This window comes from Lithobates pipiens, unplaced genomic scaffold (assembly GCF_037356315.1).
Source record: "Lithobates pipiens isolate NorthernLeopardFrog02 unplaced genomic scaffold, aLitPip1_a1.2 Scaffold_1, whole genome shotgun sequence".
NCBI lineage: Eukaryota > Metazoa > Chordata > Amphibia > Anura > Ranidae > Lithobates > Lithobates pipiens.
Window position 1 is genome coordinate 194,800,486 of NW_027507685.1, and position 14,436 is coordinate 194,814,921.

Genomic DNA, 14,436 nt, shown 5'->3' on the forward strand with positions numbered 1-14,436 from the left:
GACTATTGTCTTTATTCAACCTTACCTACTACCCTGTTTCCCCTAAAATAAGACCTAGTGTGATTGTCGGTGATAGCTGCAATAAAAGCCCTACCCCCCAAATAAGCCCTAGTTAAAGTCCTTGTAGGTCTTCTTTTCAGGGTAGGGCTTATTTTTGAGAAAACAGAGTAGGGCTTATTTGGGTGGTAGGGCTTATATTGCAGCCAACACCGACAATCACGCTAGGTCTTATTTTAGGGGAAATAGGGTATGTAATGTACATGGAGGAGGCAGGCATGCAACCACGGCCAGGAGCACCTCAGAGAGGAGGCTTTGCTGGAATGGTCACACGGATGGGAGAAGCCTACAGGAGCCCAGGAATAAGTTACCCATTACTCCTTTTCTAGAATATTTTTTTTCTTCTGTTGGACTTTAAAATGCCTCTTAAGTTTTTGTCCACTTGTGTCCCAATGGGGAAATTTCCCTTCACTTCCTGTTCTGTAGACACAACAGGAAATTAGAGGAATTCTCTTGAAAGTGACATTATGCACTTGAAGTAAGGTCCCATCATACCAGCTAATAAACATTTTCTGTATTTTCTACCCTTACATTTTATTTTATTTTTATAGGGTATTTCTTCTACATTGCTCAATTTATATAAAGTCCTTAACTGGCCATTTTCTACACTGGACATAATTGGCCGGGCATAGCCTGAGCTCTGTTATTCACAGATGAATACACTCCTTGCTCAAGAGGAACTCAAGTTCCAGTTGCTGGTGAGCAGTTAGAATGACGTAACTGGCCATTGTTCCCCAGATGAATTTTTGGTTGCAAGCCTTGATATTACAAGGACCATAGGACAAACACTGGACCTCATTCAGGTATAATACCTGCTTGTAGCATTGTAAAAGCACATAGTGAGCGAAGAAATCAAATAGAATATAGCAACTACATAATAATGAAATTATAAATTCTATCTGTATGTAGCGCTGGCTCCTGACGAGTAGGCGCTATGTTTTTTTCTAAAGTTAATTTGCCTGAAACCACAGTTGGGTTTCAGGACTTTTTCTCTAAATTTCTGGTTTCAGTACCAGTCCAGCTGGGTTGCACTGGGTTCTCCTTGACCGCAGGTGTCGCTGTCACCGCAGGCAAGAGTAGGAACGCAGTTTAGCTGGGTGTATTGAATGCCACTATTCTCGCGGAACCAGCCCAGTGGTAGTGTTCTCCTGCTGTGCATTCTGGGGGGGTGGTATTTAAGGTTCCGACACCACGTGGTTCGGGGTTCCATCTTTGATTTTCTGTCTGTTCGGTTCTGGTGGTCCTCCTGACCCAGCCCATGGCTCTCCTGGCCTGGGGAGCAGAACCATGCATTCCGAGTCTTGGGGCCGGCTGGCCCGAGGCAACGCAACTGCAGGGACAGGCCCGAATGGATTTCGGGGGCCTATTGATCCAAGGGTTGTCCGGTGCCGTCTCATCTGAAGGGAGAGGCGCAGCAACTGCAGAACCCCAGGGGAGGACTCTTCAGGAGAAGGTCATGCTGCAAGGCTGGTTTCTCTGAAGGAGCCTGGAGGCTTAGTTGAAGGACGCAACCTGGATCCACGCTCATACGGTATCGCCGGATTGGCTGAGAGAACCTGGTACCGTATGATAGCTCTTTAAATTTATCTACGTCCCTCAGTAACGCTCAAGTATACATCACAAGTCTGTGGCAGAGACTTTGTCAAACACCCTACCGGCTGCTAGACCTAGTGAGAGGAGGTCTATCCTGGGGTTGTAAAATCCAGTTGTGAAACGGTCTTTATTCTCTGGATTTTCTATAAGGACTTCCTTTATTTTTTGCAGTCTACAGTACCTGAACTTACTCCTAACCCTCTACCCTTTATTGAAAGACTCTGTTTCTGTTTTAAATAAATAACCCAAAGGAAGATTCAGTGTCAGTTTCCACATTCTTAGTCTATGCACAATGTTAATAGATATTGTTATAAAGTAGTCCATATAGCACACTTAAGATGAGGATTTTAGTGACACCAAAAGATGACACCTTCACATGTGTGCAACACAGCAACGAGAGGGGGTAGTGTGTAGAGGAACCCCCTTTTAGAAAGCCTCTTACCAGATAAATTCCTTTATCTTTGTATGTCTATCCCACACATATTATTATTATTATTCACGATTTATATAGCGCCAACAGTTTACGCAGCGCTTTACAATGTATAGGGGGGGGGGGGGGGGGCAACACAATTACAGTACAATACAAAAGGTATAGAAGGGCCCTGCTCGTAGAGCTTGCATTCTAAAGGGAGGGGGTGGTGGTACAAAAGGTAATCGCTGCAGAGAATGATTTGATGGGGTGGCTCGGGGACAGTTAGCTGGGTGTGGGATAGGCTTCCCTGAATAAATGAGTTTTCATGTGGACTGCCTCCAAAGAAATCTTCTCTCCTTAATCCAAAGCACCCGCTCCGAACAGCCAGCAAATCAAAAAGAGGAAGGATAGGACACGCGTAATCTCATTAAAAAATAACTTTAACGTCCTTTATAAAACAGCTTCCCCTTAAGGATGTGCACTTACAAAATAAAGAATGTGTTAAAAACAGTGTTCACTTATAAACCATCGTCTTGCTCACAGAACAGATGGCGTCTCCATGTTCTTGTCTACAGGTCTCTTGAGACATGCTCTAATCTACAGGTCTCCTTAAACATGTTCTACTCTACAGGCCTGATAAAACATGTTCTTATCTACAGGTCTCCTGAAACATGTTCCTGTCTACATGTCCATTGCAACATATTCAGGAGCTGACTGGCAACTTTTGACCCAGGGGGCAAGTTCAACCCAGAGGCCCATGGAGCAGTGACTAGGCCTCCCTCCTACTCTTTCTCTTCCCTGCCTCCTCCTGACCCCATGCCCAGAAGCTGAATCTCTGCTCCAGGTACTTTCTGATCACTGGGCACGTCGGGCTGGACAGCACCTGCTGCACTGACTCTGGGTTCCTGAACTTGCCAGCAAGAGAAAGCTGGGGGCTGCAGGGGACGGCTAGGTTAAGGCTGACTGGGGGAGGAGAGTGTGGCATGGAGCCGGCCTCTACTCAGGCACAGAGTACACCATCAATGGGGGCGCTCTCACCTTGTCATTTTTACTCCTCTTCACCAGAAAGGCATGTCTGCAGCAGAAGTGGTTTGACCCTTTTATGAGGCATCAGAGCTGCCTGGGGGGTAATTGCCCCCCGGCCCTGAACACAATCCAGTCCACATGTCTTTTGAAACATGTTCCAGTGTACAAGTCACCTAAAACATGTGCTAGTCTACAAGTCTTTTGCAACTAATTCCTATCTAGACATCTTGTGAACTATGTTCTAGTCCACATCTTCTGAAACATGTTCTAATTTATATATCTCCTGAAACACATTCTTTTCTACAGGTCTCCTGAAACATGTTCTTTTCTACTGGTCTCCTGAAACATCCTGAAACATGTTCTTTTCTACAGGTCTCCTGAAACATGTTCTTTTCTACAGGTCTCCTGAAACATGTTCTTTTCTACTGGTCTCCTGAAACATGTTATTTTCTACAGGCCACCTGAAACATGTTCTTTTCTACAGGTCTCCTGAAACATGTTCTTTTCTACAGGTCTCCTGAAACATGTTCTTTTCTACAGGTCTCCTGAAACATGTTCTTTTCTACAGGTCTCCTGAAACATGTTCATGTCTACAGGTCTCCTGAAACATGTTCTATTCTACTGAAGCATGTTCTAGTCTACATGTCTACTGAAACATAAGTCTACATGTCTCGTGAAACATGGTCATGTCAACACGTTTCGTGAAAAATGTTCTAGTTCACACATCTCCTGAAACACATTCCAGTCTACATGCCTCCTGAAACAACTCCTGAACGTGATAGCTTTTCAGGCGCAAAAACGTGTGAAAATGCATGTATTGTCCATCCCTTGAAGTCTATGGGGCCAAAACTGTGCAAAACAGCTGCAAAAAAGCTCATTCACCTTTTCGAGTTTTCACACTGACTGAACATGGAGATGTGAATAGCATGCATTGAAAAGAATGAGATTCCCATTGGGTAACATTGATGTGCATGGGCTTAGATGCAAAAAAACACAAGCAGAAGCATTAATTTGTAAAAGATGGCTGTTCCCATTGGAATAGTTACCCTCCTGTCTTGTTCTGGGGACAACTCTAACATATGAAATTCCCCTCACTTTCTTTCTCTGTGACAATAGTAACCAGGGCAAACAGAGGAGGGTCTAACCCTTCTCCGCTCTATCCAAAATGTAAAAAAAAAAGGTTTTGCCTGGAAATACAATATAATGCTCTAGTATCTCTCACTACGTTATGTTCTGTTCCTGGTGAAAATGGAACCTAGGACCTTAACACTTCAACCCGAGATTCTTCTTATAGTGTAGGGCATGGGTTTGAAGATCGAGGGCCACTTAAGTGACTTGGTAGCCGGTCGCGGGCCACAATGAGCAGAGCAGGTGGATGACAGGTCTGTGCAGAACGGACACAACCCACTCTACTCTATGGGTCCTCCGATCCGATCTCACGGAAGGGGATTGATCCCCTTCTGGGTTTTTTTGTTTTGTTTTTAGCAAATCAGATTGCAGGTAAGCAGGTGTAAAAGGACAAAAATCTGTTTACATCTGCTGTTTCATAGAGATAAATGGAGGGTTCGATTGAGTTGGACCGATTGTGTGAAAGGGGCCTTTCACACTAAAGCCCCTTTCACACTGGGGCGGTGCGAGCGTCGGCGGTAAAGCGCCGCTATTTTTAGCGGCGCTTTACCATCGTTTTAGCGGCGGTCTGCGGGCGCTAGCGGGGTGGTTTTAACCCCCGCTAGCAGCCGAAAAAGGGTTAAAACCGCCCGCATAGCGCCGCTCCAGCGGCGCTGCAGCGGCTCTATGCCGGTGGTATTGCCGCGCTGTCGCATTGATTTCAATGGGTAGGAGCGGTTTAGGAGCGGTGAATACACCGCTCCTTCACCGCTCCAAAGATGTGGCTAGCAGGACTTTTTTCACTGTCCTGCCAGCGCACCGCTCCAGTGTGAAAGCCCTCCGGCTTTCTGCCAATCTGCCATTCCACAGAAGGAGGTCGCAGGGCCACATCAGAGAGCTCCACGGGCCACTGGTTGGGCACCCCTGCTGTAGGTTCTTGGCTACCTGCTCCTTGGAATTCCATCACCCCAAATATAGATTCAGTTTTCTAAATGGCATTACTACTATCATATAAAAGTGACCATAATCGTTATTTTGGCCCTAATGCTACAGAACTAGTAAACATACATTACGTCATATGTATCTGGACTGGGCTTACTTAGAAAAGCAGCTTTTTTTCCTCTGTAGCAAAGAAGGGGACTGGCTAGAAAGAACTTCTGTTAGAACTTTCAGGGAAACCTGCTGACAACAGCAAATCAAGCAAGGGGCAGAATACGCATAGTACAGGCTGTAACAGGGGTAACTAACCAGCAAGGCATTTAAAGGGCCTGTCCACCCAAAACTAATATTCCAGTTTCGGTAGGTGATGTAGGGTTGCCTGCCAACTCCTTAGATGTGCTTAGACACCTGATGTGGCCGTTACCAAGGATTCCAATTCTCCCTACTGAATTTTTTGAAATATTATACAATATTGTTATATTTATATTATATGTCATATATTATTACTTGTGATGTTACTGTATATTATATGCAATATTATATGTGGTATTATATTATACTATATTATATTTTATTTTATATTTTTGATTGATATATTATCATATAATATCATATAATATAATCTATCATATCATATCTCATTTATAAAATGTATTTCTTTTATATTAAATTATGTTATATTTTATTATATGTGATATTATATTAGATGTTATATTACATTCGATTTTATGTGAGGTTATATTATAAAATAACATCACATATAATATATTATCAAATATACTATAATATCACACAAAATATCATATCTAATATAATAATTAATATTTAATATAATAATATCACAATTAAATATAAGACCACATATAACATATGATACAATATCACATGTTATGATATACTTTATTAAATGCAATATTATATTTTATGTGATGTTATATATCATATTTTATTATATTTGATATTATAATATATTTTGTTTGATATTATATCTGATGTTATATTGTAACATATATAGTATAACATAATGGGGGTTATTTACTAAAGGAAAATCCACTTTGCACTGCAAGTGCACTTGAAAGTGCTCTTGGAAGTGCAGTCACTATAGATCTGAGGGGGACATGTGAGGAAAATAAAAAACAGCACTTGAGCTTGCACATGATTGGATGATAAAATCAGCAGAGCTTCCCCTCATTTCAGATCTACCCCGTAGATTTAGAGCGACTGCCCTTCCAAGCGCACTTGCAGTTCAAAGTGGAGTTGTCTTTCATAAATAACCCCCAATGTCACATATAATAAAATATAATATAACATAATAGAATATCGCATAAAATATAATCACTAATCAAATATAATATCACATATAATATACTCTAACATCACATAAAATATATAATAAAGTATATTATAGCATGTAATATTCTATTAAATTATATGTTATATTTTATTATATGTGATATCATATTATACTATATTAGATATTATATTTTATGTGATAGCATATTTCATATTATCTTATATGTGATGTTACATTACAAGGTAACTTCACGTAAAATATAATATAAAATAAAATATCACATATAAAATATAACATGTAATAAAATACATTTTATAAATGTGATATTATATTATATTATTTTATATTATATAATAATGGAAGTACACCCATTGTGGCCATCACAAAGGGTTCCCATATTCATAGTAATAGTGTAATTGGCTTCCAGACCCTACTCGTGTGCCTGCTCGTGGGATTATTAGATTGTAAACTCCTTCGGGAAATGAGACTGGATCAACATTCTCTTAAAACCTGCAAAAAAAGTGTCAGAGGTAGATAAATGTTCAGAGTGATCCCATAATATAACGGCTCTTGTTTCCCAAATTTAATGACGGACGTTTGACAGATGCTGCAGAAATTTTTCACTCTAATAACACTTCCTATCGATTTGCCAGCCTCTCATCTGTCATCGACCACAGGATCACATTCACATTTCCCATAACACAAAAAAAAAAAAATGGGACTATATATATCAGCATAAACATGCAAATTATTTCAGCTCCCCATACACATTGCAATCTGACCGTACAATTTCTGTACAACCAACTTTTTGGGATTTAACAAAACTATGTAATTGGAGGATCTACCTAAACTAGCCAATCAATTTGTACCCAATCAGGCAGCTCGTTGTACTACACACTTTTTTTTGGAAGATCTAAATCACATTGTAACTTGTGTAGTGAGCTTTAGGAAGAGCATATTGCTGCTTTTTGAATGAAAAAAATAAATAAAATTATAATAAATAATTATAATAATAAAAATAATGAAGCCTTAGCTTTGTGCTTATATTACATAGTTTGGGTAACTCTAATTGTACAGAGATTGTAGAATCAGATTGTATAGTGTATGGTCAGCCTTAGCGCTCCAGCTCTGTATATACGTCTATTATTCTTCACATATCACACAAAGAATTTCTAAACATCTCTGTTACAAATGGCGGATTACAACATACAACTTGTAATAATAATGAAAACCAAGAGGAACTAAAATATTTTGAAACATTGCTCTATGTTATGCATGCCCAGCGCACAGTTTGTAAAATCTTAGATGAAATGTTCTCCGATTGTATAGAAAGTCAGTAAATTTTCTTACCTGTTGCCCTGCACTGAGGACGAACATGAAGTGATGCACATCAGCAGCGCAGTCAGTGGAGGACTGTCTTGCCCCCACCCACAAACACTTGTGATTGGCCCATTGAGTTTCACAACTTTTAAAAGGGGGGGAAAAAAAGTGGAAGCTCAGATAAGACATCAGCTCTTGTAAACAGTGTAGCAATGGAAGGGTTAACCTTTAAAAAAAAAAAAAAAAAAAAAAAAAAAAAAGATGCAGTCCTTGTTATGGGTGGGTGAAATTTGGATGAACGATAAAGAAGAATGTTTTTTTAAAGGATATATCCACCCTTAGAATGTTTTGTGGCAGTGAGCTGCTGGTTAGGTAAAATTGGAAAAACAGCAATGTGTACTTCACAGGTGTTTATTTTTAATTTTTTCGCAGAATAATGTAGAAGTGACTTTTGTTGATATCATAATTTTTAAACCCTAAAAAAGGGTCAAATCCACCGGTAATGTGTGTGTGTGGTTACATAGCGAGCTATGGGAAAATCGTTTATATTCCTAACTGCAGCATTGGAACCGTACCACGCTGCAAAACTTGGAGAGAAGAACATGGCTGCCTCTTTTATGTTAATATGTATATTATTATAGTACATTATTATAATGAGCAATTCTAAATAAATGCCTTCCTCTGGATCAACTGTAGCTATAGGGAGGGTATATGGAGGTTTCCTGTTAATCTATTAACTGCTTGAAGGCTGGGCCCATTCTGACACTTTTTTTTTACATGTAAAAATATATTTTTTTTCTTGCTTGAATGCTACTTAGAACCCCCAAACATTATATATAGATATGTATATACAGTATATTTTTAAGCAGAGGCCCTGGAGAATAAAATGGTCACACGGTATTTGCACAGCGTTTTTTCAAACGCAATGTTTTGGGAAAAAATACACTTTCATTAATTAGTTTATTTTTTATTCTTTTTTACTTTAATACATTTTAATAAAAAAAAAAAAAAATAATATATATATATATATATATATATATATATATATATATATATATATATATATATATATATACATATAGATATGGTGTCTTGAAAAAGTATTCATACCCCTTGAAATTTTCCACATTTTGCCATGTTACAGCCAAAAACGTAAATGTATTTTATTGGTATTTTATGTGCTAGACAAACACAAAGTGGCTCATAATTGTGAAGTAGAAGGAAAATTATAAATGTTTTTCAAAATAATTTACAAATAAATATGTGAAAAGTGGGGGGGGGGGCATTTGCATTCAGCCCCTTTTATTCTCATACCCCCTAACTAAAGTCTAGTGGAACCAAGTGCCTTCAGAAGTCACCTAATTAGTAAATAGAGTCCACCTGTGTGTAATTTAATGTCAGCATAAATACAGCTGTTCTGTGAAGTCCTCAGAGGTTTGTTAGAGAACCTTAGTGAACAAACAGCATCATGAAGGCCAAGGAACACACCAGACAGGTCAGGGTTAAAGTTGTGGAGAATGTTAAAGCAGGGTTAGGCTGGGTTCACACCGGAGCGATGCGGGAACGCCGCAAATCCGCGGCGTTTTCCCGCATCGCATGCCTCCCGCCGGCAGTTCACACTGCCCTATGCGGACTGCTGGGAGTGTCAGTGAAATGTTAATGACACCCCCAGATCAGTTCGCATATCACAGTGCGATCTGCAAACTCGGACAGGAATCGGATCGCATGGTGTGAACACCCATGCGATCCGATTCTGCTGCGGACCAAAAAAAGGGTCCCGTGCGAGTTTGCGGCGGGTGCGATGCGAATTCAGCCATACTATCTGTATGGCTGAACTCGCATCGCACAGAGATCGGATGTGATTTGCACTGCAGTGCGGTGCGAGTCACATCCGGTTCTCGCTGCCGCAGCGGTGTGAACCCAGCCTAAGGTTATAAAAAAATATCACAAGCTTTGAACATTTCACGGAGCACTGTTCTCAATCTATCATCCGAATAAGGAAAGAGTATGACACAACTGCAAACCTACCAAGACATGGCCATCCACCTAAACTGACAGGCTGAACAAGGAGAGCCTTCATCAGAGAAGCAGCCAAGAGGCCCATGTAAACTCTGGAGGAGCTGCAGAGATCCACAGCTCAGGTGGGAGAATCTGTCCACAGGACAACTATTAGTCATGCACTCCACAAATCTGGCCTTTATAGAAGAGTGGCAAGAAGAAAGACACTGTTGAAAGAAAGACATAAGAAGTCCTGTTTGCGAGACACAGAAAACGTGGAAGAAGGTGCTCTGGTCACATGAGACCAAAGTTGAACTTTTTGGCCTAAAAGAAAAACGCTATGTGTGGTGGAAAACTAATGCCGCGTACAGACGACCGGACTTTCCGGCAGAATAGGTCAGACGGAATCATTCCGTCGAATAGTCCGATCGTCTGTGGGATAGTCTGATCATTTTTCTTTAACGAGTTCAGACAGACCTAGAAATAGAACATTCTTCAAATCTGTCCGACGGACTCAATTCCTATCGGGAAAACCATTCGTCTGTATGCTGGTCCAACGGACCAAATACGATGCAAGGGCAGATTTTGGCTACTGGCTATTGAACTTCATTTTCTAGTCCCGTCGTATGTCATCACGTTCAAAACTAATGGACTTTAGTCCGTTCGTGTGTGGGCAAGTCTGTTCGTTCAGAAGTCCGTTGGGAAGACTGTCTGACCTTTTCTGCTGGAAAGCCCGGTCATGTGTACGCTACATTACACTAGACATCACCCTGAACACACCATCCCCACCATGGAACATGGTGGTGGCAGCATCATGTTGTGGGGAAGCTTTTCCTCAGCAGGGGCAAGGAAGCTGGTCAGAGTTGATGGGAAGATGGATTGAGCCAAATACAGGGCAATCTTATGCCCCGTACACACGATCGGACTATCTGGACAATCCGCCCATGTGTGGGCTCCGGCGGACTTTTTTTTCCCAAAAGTCCAGCGGACTTAGACAGAAGTTTTGACTCAAAATTGTCCGCCAGACTCGGCAGTCTGGCGGACAGTCCGGCTGTCTGTGTAATAGTCCGCCGGACTTTTGAAATGAACGGACTTGCCTGCACACGGAGGAAAGTCCGTTCATTTTGAACGTGGCTCCAGGTAGACGGGACTAGCGAAGGAGGTCAATGTCGTCTCCTCCATCGGTGAGATTGACACTTCGCTGGCCCTGTCACCTGGTATGGACTTAAAAGGGAAGCCCTACTCTGAAAAAACAGCGTGGGAGTCCCCCCCAAAGTCCATAGCAGACCCTTTTCCGAGCACGTAGCCTGGCCGGTCAGGAAAGGGGTTGGGGAATAGCGAGCACCCCCCCTCCTGAGCCGCACCAGGCCGCGTGCCTTCAACATTGGGGGGTGCTTTGGGGAAACAGGGGCCTTGCGGTCCCCCACCCCAAAGCACCTTGTCCAAATGTTGATGAGGACAAGGGCCTCTTCCCGACAACCCTGGCCGTTGGTTGTCGGGGTCTGCGGGCGGGGGGCTTCTCAGAATCTGGGAGCCCCCTTTAATAAGGGGGCTCCCAGATACCGGCCCCCCACCCTATGTGAATGAGTATGGGGTACAATGTACCCCTACCCATTCACCTGGTGAAAAAAGTGTAAATAAAACACAACACAAGATTTTAAAATAATTTATTGCACAGCTCCGGTGGTCTTCCGTCTTGGGGGGGTCTTCTCGTCTGACTTCTCCGCTATCTTCTGCTAGCTCTTTTACTAGCGGAGGAGCCCGGCTTTCTTCTTCTTCGTCGCAGCGGCCGCCACCTGGGGGTTTTCTTCCGACTTCAGGGGTCTTGCCACCCTCTTCTGGTCTTCTTGCCGGGCCTCCGCTTTCTTCTCCCAGCTCTTTTACTAGCAGTGGCCCGGTCTTCTGTCGCCAGGGGCCAGGGTTGTCGGAAAGAGGCCCTTGTCCTCATTAACATGGGGACAAGGTCCTCTGGGGTGGGGGGGGCGCAAGGCCCCCCTTTCCCCAAAGCACCCCCCCATGTTAAGGGCACATGGCCTAATACGGCTCAGAAGGGGGGGGCACTTGCTCGTCCCCACCTCCTTTCCTGACTGGCCAGGCTACATGCTCAGATAAGAGCCTGCTATGGACTTTGGGGGGGGACCCCCACGCCGTTTTTCTGGCGTAGGGCTTCCCCTTTAAGTCCATACCAGGTGACGGGGCTAGCGAGATGTCGATGGAGGTGGTGACATTGACCTCTTGCGCTAGTCCTGGCTACCTGGAGCCACGTTCAAAATTAACAGACTTTTCTCCGTGTGTGGGCAAGTCCATTCATTTCATGCTGCTGCTTATGTTGCTGGGGGGGGGGGGGGGGTTGGGGGTCTATTATTGCTGGGGGGAATCTATTATTTTGTGGTATGTCTGTTGTCACTAGCTGCTTGAAGGTCTACTGTTTGCTTGGGTAGACCTATTGTTATTGGTGGATGTATTTTGTTGCTGAGATGCTTGGGCATGCTGGAGGGTATATTGCTGGTGGGGGATCTATTGTTTCTGGGAGGAGGGCTTAGGTTGCTGGGGTGGAGATCTATTGTTGCTGATATGTGATCTGCTAGTGTAAAGGGGGGACTACTGTTTTGAGGCAAGTCTATTGTTGCTGGCTGCTTGAGGGTCTATTGTTTCTGGCTTTTCGGGACCTACTGTTGCTTGGGTGGAGTTGTTGTTGCTGGTGGGGATATTTTGTTGCTGGGGTGCTTGGGCATGCTGAATGGTATATTGTTGCTGAGGAGGGGATATATTGCTGCTGTGAGGGGATCTACTGGTGTAACAGGGGATCTGTTGTTGCTGGGGAGGATCTACTGTTTTGGGGCAATACCATTGTTGCTGGCTGCTTGAGGGTCTATTGTTGCTTGCTGGTGGGGGATCTACTGTTGCTGATGGGGGTAAGCTGTTGCTTGGGTGGATACATTGTTGCTGGTGGGGGTATTTTGTGGTTGGAGGAGCATTGGGGTAGTTGGGGTCGATTGTGGCGGGGGGGGGGGGGTAATCTACCGGTGCAGGGAAAAGTTCTTGTTGCTGGGTTGGAATCTACTGTTTTGGGGGTGGTCTATTGTCGCCGGCTGCTTGAGGGTTTATTGATGCTGGCTGCTGGGGGATCTATTGTTGCTGATGAGGGTCTATTGCAATGTGGATCTTTAGTTGCTGGTGTGTGGTCTATTGGTGCTGGTGGGATGTATTTTGTTGCTGAGGGGGTCTATTGTTGTTGGGGAGGTTGGTAGAAGAGTAGGAGGCAGAGACACTTATTGACTTGGGAGAGCGGGGAGCACTTACTCCTATTCTCTGAGAAAAAAATACCCTTCTGTACAGTATTTAGGTAAAAATTTTTGCCATTAGCACGTATCCTCCATGGTGGTGCTCAGCTTCCCATGTCATGTTTTTTCGAGCTTGCCTATTAGCCATACAGATGGCCAGAAATTACTTTCAAGATTGGCTTCCCATAGACTTTTCTATAGACTGTAGTCCCGAAAGTTTGGATTCACTGAGCTCTGGCAAAATTTAATATAGCTGGATTCACTCATCAGTAGAAGTCAAGAACCAAGCAGCGTCAGACTGATCTGTATCTGGTGAATGGAGCAGGTATATCAGGAAACCTCAGATAGCTCTCAATATTCTGTGTCATTCCATTATCAGCTCCAACTTCTCACCATCTGGCACATACAAAGACAGCAGATAGGACTTCTATCATGGTATCAGACTGCTGACTTCAACTATTTGACTGCAAATGTCTTTATATGGAAATCCAAGGAATAAAGTAATCGGCAAAAAAAATCTCTCAGATTGTGTTAAACTTCATCATTTGGTTTCTTTGCGTTTAATAGAAGTTTTTCAGGCTGCTGTAAAGCCACCCAATCATTTCTACATACATACAGATGATACCTCCCTATTCTGCGTCAAGCCTCCGCCCCCGAGGTCCCAGGGGTTCACCCTGCTTATCATTGGTTGTGTGCAATGACAGCTTTCTGGTGGGATAGCTCAGGTGGGCTCAGACTGGGGACCTGAACATGCATGAGCTCATCCCTAATGACGCTAGTTCCCTAGTCTTCTCTGGGCAGTGTGAACCCGGAAGAGCTCATCTCTGAGCACTTCTGGATTCATAACTGTCAGAATCCTGACTGGAAAGGTTACAGACTATGCTTGGTCAGTTGGAAGGGAGGACACAGGAAACATCAGGGATCTAACAGATCCCCTGATGTTTTCATAAAGAGAATTCGGCTGCACACCACTACCGGCCCAACAGTATTTACTGAAGACTGCACAAGTAACCACCACCAGGACACAGACAATAAGTACAGGTTGACATGTTTCACACAGGCGTTATTGCAGTTCACCCAAATATATAAAAATACAATGTCTGTGTGAAACGCTTCAACCTGTGTCTAGTTATTGTCTGTGTCCTGGTGGGGGTTACTTACAATACTACAATAAATACTACGGGACTGGCAGTGGTGTGCAGCTGAATTCTCACTGTCTCTACTATTACTCACAGTTCTCACTGTCTCTACCAAGTCCAATTGGATATTATACTCATCTGGAGCAGCGTACCGTCCTATTCCTTCAGTTTCTATCATGTAGGGGGCATGTTAGTCCCCCTGTGATGGCAATAAAGTTGAAAAAATAAATAAATGTATTAATTGAAAAAGTGTTACATTTGAAATAC

At 43.0% G+C, this 14,436-nt stretch overlaps 1 protein-coding gene across 2 annotated transcripts in view; it reads right to left on the reverse strand.

Annotated features, from left to right (window-relative positions):
• ALAS2 (5'-aminolevulinate synthase 2) overlaps positions 1-7,857 on the reverse strand; it is a 42,914-nt gene extending 35,057 nt beyond the window's left edge. For both annotated transcript variants that reach the window (XR_013274323.1, XM_077479516.1), the window contains exon 1: positions 7,779-7,857. The gene's annotated coding sequence lies outside the window, so the exon portion shown is untranslated. The remainder of the gene's footprint in view (positions 1-7,778) is intronic.
• Positions 7,858-14,436: the final 6,579 nt, after the last annotated feature.